Source organism: Camellia sinensis, chromosome 3, assembly GCF_055761805.1.
Source record: "Camellia sinensis isolate YWXY chromosome 3, ASM5576180v1, whole genome shotgun sequence".
NCBI classification, from domain to species: Eukaryota; Viridiplantae; Streptophyta; class Magnoliopsida; order Ericales; family Theaceae; genus Camellia; species Camellia sinensis.
Window position 1 is genome coordinate 165,110,905 of NC_138963.1, and position 8,798 is coordinate 165,119,702.

Here is an 8,798-nt window from a genome sequence, read left to right on the forward strand (position 1 = left end):
CTCTAATCTCTCGTATGAGAGGGTTGGAGCAATTCCATTGACTTAAGGTCCGTTTGTTTTCAGAAGTAGAATGAATAAAATTGATAGTGAGGAAATTAATAGTGAGAGGATTGTTAGTGAGGGGATTAAGTAAAATTATGTTTGTTTTGATGATAGTTGTTAGTGTAGAGATTGTTAAATTATTTTTATATAAAATAATAAAATAAATAAAAAAAATACAAAAATATTAAACATTAATGCTTTAAAAAAAATGCCCAACATGTAAAAAAATTTAAAAAAATAAAAATAAAATAAAAAATTTTCAGAAAAAAATAAAATAAATAAAATAATGATTTTTACTTTACAAAAAATTAAACATTAATGTTAAAAAAAAATGTCCAACATGTAAAAAATAAAATAAAAATAAAAAATTTCTAATCCGCCAGACTATTTTTCTAATACTAAGTGCTGGAAGCCCATCCAAATCCCATCTGCAAGGCCTATGTTAAGCCCTTCGACTTAGCAGTCCTTCCTTAACTCTGTAAACAAATAACACATGAAATGGGACTCACAACTATCCTAATCCCAATCCCCTTTTCATACCCCAAAACAAACGAGGCCTAAAAGCGCTTTATTAGAATAGATTGTGTTAAAAGCGAGCAACTGACAAATTTAAAATTTTTATCATCATACATCTTTCATTATCTATTTTATAAAAAAAATTAATTCTAAACTAGTTTAGGTCATGTTCAGAAACTCTCAAAGAGGCTATTGGGAATAGGTGAAATTGTATTTTTGCAATTTGTGTCTTTTCTAATTGGAGTATGAAGTAATTTTTTATGTATTTATTTTTTAACTAAGTTAAATTTGAACATTTTTTTAATTTTTTGAATTTGATCTAATAGCTTTATATATATATATATATATTGTAGAATTGTATAAAAAAAATAAAATAAAATCAAACTCAATTGAAACTGGTTTAAGATCGATTTGAATAGGTACTTTTATTTTATTTTAAATTTAAACATATTTTAAAAATTTTGAAATTAAATTTAAACAATAATATATCAGCTGATGGCAGCCTGGCAGTGGCAGACAAGAACAAAGATAAAACGGCGTCGTAAAAGTCAACTGGGTGGGTGGGTATAGTGGGAATAACGAAAACTTTGCGAGGGCAAAAACGAAATCACGAATCATAGTTAGAGATTAGGGTTTTGTGTTGTTTTGAGATCTCTTTGTTCGCCTCTTAGTTATATATAGACCAGTACAACCCCTTCTCTTCCCTACGGAGCGCTCTCTCTCTCTCTCTCTCTCTGTGTTACAATTTTTTAGTCTTTTGATTTTGATTTTGATTTCTTGGGGTGGCAATGAAGAGGAAAAGTCGTGCACCACTCTGATTTATTAATCAGTGATGATAAACCTTCTTATACCCATTTTTATCTGAGCCCCTTCGGTTTTCTTCAATCTTGATCTGTTTTGATTTATTGTTTTGTTTCTTTTTTTTTAGAAAAAAAAGTCAATTTTAAGTTTTAGTAATGGAGCTTGGCTTTGAGAGCTGTTCTGGAATAATAAAAATTAAAATTTTGCATGTTAATCTGCATAGATGTGTAAGGGAAGAGGAGGAGGAGGATCCAAGTGATGCGGTTTTTTCAGTAAAATCGAAACCATGATGCGGACCGTACAGCTTCAAAAAAGCTTCTGGGGATACACTTTTGGTTGCTGATGGTTCCTCCTCTTTTGTTTTTCTTCATTTTTTTTTTTGAGTATTTTTTAAGGAGAAATTGACATTTGATATTGTTTTTTTAATTTTTATTTTGTGTGAAATTAAAGTTTTTGTTATAGTTTACTACTACAATTATCTCTCTATCTTGTTTTATTGTTTATTTTGATCTGGTGCTCTTTATTTCTTTACTTTTCTTATCATTCTTAAGGCATAGTGGATTTGATTATTACCTTGTCCGTGTTTGAACTAGTTGTGGTAATTGCTCAAGCTTCTAGTATTAGCATGATTCGTGTAGATCAAACCTTTCATTGACCATGCAATTGTTCAAATGTCCAGATTGATCCTGGTGTAAATCATCTATTTGGAGATCAAACCTTCCATTAGTTAAAGAATTAAAAGCTGCAGGTGGGCCTATCCCCATTCACCTTAGCCCTGAAGCTCCAATATAGATATGAAGCCATTGATTGTCTAATTGATTGGGTTATACTACTCACAGTTCGCAGGGACATTGCACATGTTGTGAGCAGCACTCTGCAACTATCAAGCAAGGCTCATGTGGAATGTACCAATATATCTTGGACTATTTTTTTATTTCTACATTTTGATTTGGATAGATTTAAAGAGGCCCATATATCATATACTTGGATAAAGCTTATTGGTCACCCCCAAATACATAAAAATGCAGCATTCTTAAGGTATAGAAAATAATGTATAATTCCTCAAATAAGATTAAGTTGAATATGTATTCAATACTTTAGGTTAAGAGAAATTTCTTAAAAGGATTTATGCTTGTGATAGCTATGGAATTTATTTCAAAGATCTTTGTAGACTATTTGCATGTGTTTGTGTGTTTGATTGGGGGATGAGGGAGGATTATTTACTATGTAGATTGTAATTTAGGGAGAAGTATTTAATTTGCCGTTTGTTTTTTTTTAGTATGTCGGATATGGAATTTGGCCGAATTCTTTATTGTCCAGATGGGGACTATTGTATTCTAAGCAGTGTGGGACAATTTTTGAGAGATTATTTACGGTTAGGATTAGGTGGTAAAATAATCATTTTGATTCTCTATTATTTAATTATTTATTATATTTAATAAAATTTAAATGTTTCAATTTAAAAATAAAATAATTTTATTTAACTTTTTATTAATATTTTATTTATTTATTTATTTTTAAAATAATTCTTTATAGATATTTTATTGATGTTTTATTTTAAAATTTTGTTTAATTTTATTATTTAATTATTATTATTTTTAAAAACAAATTTATTTTTACTATACGGATTGTAATTCGAGAGAAGTATCTAATGCGGTGTTTGTTTTTTTTTCTAGTTTGCCAGGCTCTATTTTTTTTTTAGTTTGCCGGATATGGAATCTGGCTCTTACCTCCCATATAGGGAATTATACTATCTTAGGAGGAGGGTGTGAGACAATTGTAGAGGGACTATTTATTGTTAGGATTGAGTGGTGAAATGATCATTTTGATTTTTTATTATTTAATTATGTATAATTTTTAGTAAAATTTAATAAAATTTAAATGTTTCAATTTAAAAATAAAATAATTTTTAAAAATTTTTTATTGATGTTTTATTTATTTAATTATTTATAGATATTTTATTAATGTTTTATTTTAAAATTTTGATTATATTTTATTTAATTTCATTATTTAAATTTTAATAGATGTTTTATTTAATTTCATTGTTTAATTATTATTATTTTTTAAAAAAAATTATTTAAAATTTTAATTAAAAAATAACATATATTCCTATTGATATTTTATTTATTGATTTAAAAAAAAATAAATTTATTTAATTGTGTACAAAATAAAATAAAATAAATTTTTATTTAATTTAGCAAAAAAATTAAAATATTAAAGATGCTTAATATTGTTATTGCTTAATAAACAATTGAAAATGGGTAAAGTAGTTTTTGGCTCATTTATTATATTCAGTCCGTCCAATCAAAATTAAATTTACTAAAAATAGTTATTTTCAGACATTTAATTCTATAAAAAAACAAACGCAAGATTTACAATTTCAAGATTCAAATCCGATATTCCCTTATCCATTCCATCCGGTCAAACATTTATGCCCACTTTCGATCATATCACTGATAAATTTAGGGTGTCAGCATACAGTTCTCCTTTAAAAGAAAAATGCAACACAAAAAAGGAAAAAAAAAAAATTGTAATCGCTGAAATAATTTTATCAGTTTGGTCTTAAAAAAGTGAAGGAACAAAAAAATCAACCAAAAAATAAGAAACAAACCAGGTTTCTTGGTCGTATTCCTACTAATTGAAGCCTCTGTTGGCAACTGCTGAGGAATATTGAGCGGAACTCTCCAGGATTGTCATTGTGTGTACGCTCATTTGCATGTTAATCACACTTTAGCATAGCAGATTGAGTAGATATGAATTCTCTCACATGATAAAGCTAAATATTGTTGCTGTACTTTATGTGACGTAACTCTTTGGTCTCATTGAATTCCTCACATTTTCTGGTGTTATTCCTTTCTTCATTGTAATAGTTTTTCCATGATGCCATTGACTAGGATAAAATTTATTTGTTTTTGAATCATTATATATTGTTGGTGATAATTATAAATAAAATATCAAAAAATACAAATAGTAAAAATTACAATAACTATTGTAAGTGCTGAGCCGCAGAAAATTCGCTCTCTTTAAAGAGATTCAAGCCTTTTGCGGTTAGGCAAAGTCTCACACCGGTGCAGTAGAAAAAACCTTGACTTGTCCCCACAGGATACTACACCGACTAAGTTGTATGGTTCACCAATACTACACAATTGGTTGAACCCAAAACTTTATCACACCAATACTGCACAATTGGTTGAACCGAAAACTTTATCACATACATTCTATTTGCCTGATAATCTCACACAAGACATAATAAAGCAACCAAAACTTCTTCACTCTACCAAGGTAAGAAGATAACTCAATATATATAGGAGAGAAAGCTTGGAGGGTTATTCTTGGTGGATAAGAAAAGAAAAGGAAATTGGTGGACAATTTCCTTGGAAGATTTGGAGACTTGATGGATAAGAATAGGATGAAGACAAGACTTGACTTGGCGAAGACTTAGAAAAGAAGACTTGAAGGATTCTTCGAGGAAAAGAAAACAAATCAAACAATTAACACATTATAATATTAAAATATCTGCTAACATTCCCCCACCTATTTTAATATTATAAGTAACAAAAACTGGGATTATTAGGCAAATAAGGATATTATGCATCATGGTAGATGTGCTCTGTATTGAACCTCCATTAGTGAAACAATAATATCTACTCCAGAGCCAATAGTATGCTCAGCATTGAACTATGACTGCTTAAGGGAAATAAATAATTATTGCACACACATAATATTCTAGGTGTTCACATAAGCTTTAAAAACTAACACATTACGACCTTGTACGATCCCAAGATTCATGAGTATGTTTGAGAATTAGCCCAAATTTCATAGGTAGCAGCCCCACTACCACACTCACATAGGTGAATTATGTCAAGGGTGCTCCTGTAACTATGACACCCCACTCAATAAGAGCTACAGAAATTTATTAAGAGTTTTTTTTAATAACTCAACCTCTACAACGTTACAGGATAAATGCACTTATATCATAGGGATGTGTAAAAAGTAATTTAGTGCATTTCTCAGGGCCATCATATGATCGTTTTTCTCATTGAACCCAGTTACAGAATCTCTGGTCCTTGGGTTGAGTATTTTCATACATGGCTCCTGCTATATTCAATGGACTTCAATCCCATCCCCCTCGATGTATTCCAGACTCTATCTCTTGCTAAGGCTTTAGTTGATGGATCTGCAAGATTATCACCAGATTTAATATAATCCACATTTATGATGCCATTATTCATATAAGATCTCACAGTACTGTGTTTCCTTCTGATAGGTCTGGATTTATCGTTATAATAACGGTTATTAACTTGACCAATTGCTGCGGTGCTATCATAATGAATCAATATAGGTGGAATCGGTTTTTCCCAACAAGAGATTTCATTTAACAAATCTCTTAACCAATTTGTTTCTTCACTGGCTGTAGCTAAAGCAATAAGCTTAGCCTCCATTGTTGAATTAGCAATAATTGTTCATTTTTTCGATTTCCAACTTATAGCACCACCTCCCAATGTAAATAAGTAACTAGTAGTTGATAATGAATCACCTGACAGGGTATTCTAATCGACATCATTGTAACCTTCAAGTACTGCAGGATACTTATTATAAAACAAGTCATATTTTATGGTACCAGATAAGTATTTCATAATACGCTCAATGGCTAGCCAGTGATCACTGCCCGGCTTGCTAGTAAACCTGCTAAGTACTCCAACTGCATAGGAAATGTTAGGTCTAGTACAGTCAGTCTCCTAACGCAAGCTACCAATCATACTAGCATATTCATTTTGATTAATTACATCCTCATCATTTTCAATAGGAAATAAACGCACATGAGGATCGAAAGGAGTAAGAACATGCTTGCACTTATAAAAATTATATTTTCTCAAAATTTTCTCAATATAATGTGACTGATCAAGAAATATACCATCACAAGTTTTAATAATTTTCATTCCCAAAATATAATTAGCCTCGCCAAGATCTTTCATATCAAAATGGCTACTAAGTATATTTTTAGTTTCCACGATGATATGCAAATTAGAGCCAAATATAAGTAAATCATTCACATAGAGGTTAATAATGACATGTGAATTTTCTTCAGATTTATAGTAGATGTATTTATCACATTCATTCGTTTTATAGCCATTATCAATCATGCAGTAATCAAATTTCTCATGCCACTATTTAGGGGCCTGTTTTAAGCCATATAGGGATTTAACTAGCTTACACACTTTGCTTTCTTGACCGGGTTCTACAAAACCCTCAGGTTGATCCATATAGATTTCTTCACACAGGTCTCCATTTAAAAAGGCCGTTTTAACATTCATTTGATGAATCTTTAGATCATGAATTGCAGCCACTGCAATTAATAATCTAATGGATGTAACTCTAGTAACCGGAGAAAATGTATAAAAAAAAGTCACGATCTGTTTGTTGTTTAAAATCTTTTGCAACAAGCCTTGCTTTATATTTATCAATAGTTCCATCCGATTTAAGTTTTTTTCTCAAAACCCATTTACAGCCAATAGTTTTACAACATAATGGTAAATTTACTAATACCCAAGTTTTATTGGATAATGATGATTCGATTTCATCATTTATAGCCTCGTTCTAAAAAACAGGGTCAGGAGATGCCAAAGCTTCTTGTAAAGTTAATGGAGTTTCCTCCACATTAAAAACATGATAATCAGAGCCAAAATCTTTTTCTAATCTGGCTCTTTTACTCATTCTTGGTTCAAAAATTACAGTATCTTGGTTTTGTAAAAGAGGAGTAGAGGAACCGGTTTCAGATAAAATATTTTCTTGATAATTTTGACCCCCACCATTTTTAGATTTAAAAGGAAATTTTTCTTCATGAAAAATTGCATCACCTGATTCAAAAATTATTTTGTTTTCAATATCAAAAAATCTATAGGCTGTACTACTTGTTGCATATCCAAGAAAAGCATAAGTGGTAGCTTTCACACCTAATTTAGGTCTTTTAGGGTTCACAAGTCTAACAAAAGCTAGACAATCCCAAACCTCCAAATATCTCAAATTTGGCTTATGCCCTTTCCACAACTCAAAAGGTGTAACTTTTGTTTTTTTATGTGGCACTCTATTCATAACATAACATGCAGTTAAAATTGCTTCTCCCCACAAATTTGAAGGAGCACCTGCTTCAATTAGCATAGCATTTGTTAAATCCATTAAAGTTCAATTTTTCCTTTTTGTTACACCATTAGAAGCAGGTGAATATGGTGGAGTAGTTTCATGGATTATTCCCAAAGACTGAGCAAACGAGTTGAATCCAAAAGATTCATACTCCCGGCCTCTATCACTCCTATATCTTTTAATCTTTTTATTGAATTGATTTTCAACTTCAAGAAGGAATTCTTTAAATTTTTCAAAAGCATCACTTTTATTTTTCAACAAGTATACATAAGTGTATTTTGAAAAATCATCAATAAAAGTGATAAAATATCTATTTCCACCACGTGTTAAAATGCCTTCAAATTCACATAAATCAGTGTGAATTAATTCTAATAATTCAGTGTTTCTCATCACACTTTTATGAGGCCTTTTAATTATTTTTGCTTGACTGCAAACTTCACATTTCTCGAATTTATTTGTTAGTCTGGGAATTAATCCTAAACTACTCATGACTCCCACATATCGGCTATTAATATGACACAGACGAGCATGCCAAAAATTCATAGAAGACAGCATGTAAACAGAAACATGTGCTTTCTTATTCTCAACATTTAATTTAAACATTCTATCACAAGCATATCCTTTTCCCACAAATATGCCTTTTTTAGTGATTACATATTGGTCAGATTCAATAGTCTGCTTGAAACCAGTTTTGTTGAGCAAATAACTCGATATCAAATTTTTCTTCATGGACGGTGTGTACAACACATCTTTTAAAACAAGCACACGTCCAGAGCTAAAATTCAACTCAACATCCCCACACTTGAGCACCTTGGTTAAACTGGAGTCACCAAGCATAACAGTCCTCTCTTTATTAAAAGGAGTGAAATCTTTGAACCAATCTTTATCATAGCAGACATGTCTATTGGCACCAGAGTCTGCTCACCACCCTTCGACAGATTGAACCATAAAAATATCTGTAATCATAGCCACAAATGGTTCCTCGGTAACATTAGCCTGTGGTCGAGACTGTTGTTTCTGAAATTTGCAAGTTCAAGCAATATACCTACTTTTGCCACACACAAAACATGTCACATTTGTCATATGTTGTGAAGGGGGTTCTTGGTTCTATTTCTTTTATCTCGGGTAATTTTTATTTTGTGGCCTTCCAACATTTTTTCAAATTTTCTTAACTGGCTTCAAGTGACTATTTTTATGAAATCGACCTTTAGGTAAAGTATTTCCAGAAGTTAAATTTATCTTTGTAGCGGAATGCTCTTGTGTCATAAACGCATCTTGTCCTCATGCTTCCTCCTCCA

The 8,798-nt window shown here is 30.8% G+C and overlaps 1 long non-coding RNA gene and 1 other non-coding gene across 2 annotated transcripts; both read left to right on the forward strand.

Moving 5' to 3' along the window:
* Positions 1-1,338: 1,338 nt before the first annotated feature.
* On the forward strand, positions 1,339-1,427 carry LOC114292514 (small nucleolar RNA Z221/R21b). The gene has a single exon (XR_003639739.1). It is a non-coding gene; the product is annotated as a small nucleolar RNA Z221/R21b (small nucleolar RNA).
* Positions 1,428-1,696: 269 nt separating this feature from the next.
* On the forward strand, positions 1,697-2,534 carry LOC145822888 (uncharacterized). Its single transcript, XR_014364724.1, has 2 exons — positions 1,697-2,107; positions 2,199-2,534. It is a non-coding gene; the product is annotated as an uncharacterized LOC145822888 (long non-coding RNA).
* Positions 2,535-8,798: the final 6,264 nt, after the last annotated feature.